The sequence below is a fragment of the Sinocyclocheilus anshuiensis genome, unplaced genomic scaffold (assembly GCF_001515605.1).
Source record: "Sinocyclocheilus anshuiensis isolate Anshui unplaced genomic scaffold, SAMN03320099.WGS_v1.1 scaffold991, whole genome shotgun sequence".
In the NCBI taxonomy this organism is placed as follows: Eukaryota; Metazoa; Chordata; class Actinopteri; order Cypriniformes; family Cyprinidae; genus Sinocyclocheilus; species Sinocyclocheilus anshuiensis.
The window spans coordinates 1,033,765-1,034,285 of NW_015547702.1; positions in this window are offsets into that span (position 1 = coordinate 1,033,765).

The window sequence follows — 521 nt, forward strand, 5'->3', positions numbered from 1 at the left end:
ACATAAATTCATTTCATGCTATGTATGAATTTGTGCTATGTTACCCTTTAACACTAAAAGTAACACTTGAATGACCTGACAAAAAGAGTGAAGAGGAATGTGTCATGTAATTGTGTGATTGTAATGATAAGAAATTGCCAGGCTCTTTGAGGAATGATGTGGAGAAACAGCAGAAAGATCTCAGAGAAAATGTGAACACACAGAGAGAGAGAGAGAGAGCTGCTGCCTCAGATGCAGAGGTGCACTGAAGAAGAGAGCCGACTGACATCTTCACACTCAAGTGGAAGGACTTTACCTGTTTGCCCGGGTCACCATGGTGCCATCACAGCAGAGTAAGACAAAACCTGATCAAGAATGACGAAAAATAGACATAGACATGAAGACAACTAAGAGGTTAAAGCTGTAGTTAAAGACTGTTTAAATGCATGTGTTAAGGCACATATGCATGGCATGCTGACGTGTTATCTGTAGTTGTTTGCCTTTGCCATTGTTCATTTCTGAAATAGGCAAGTAGTTAACAT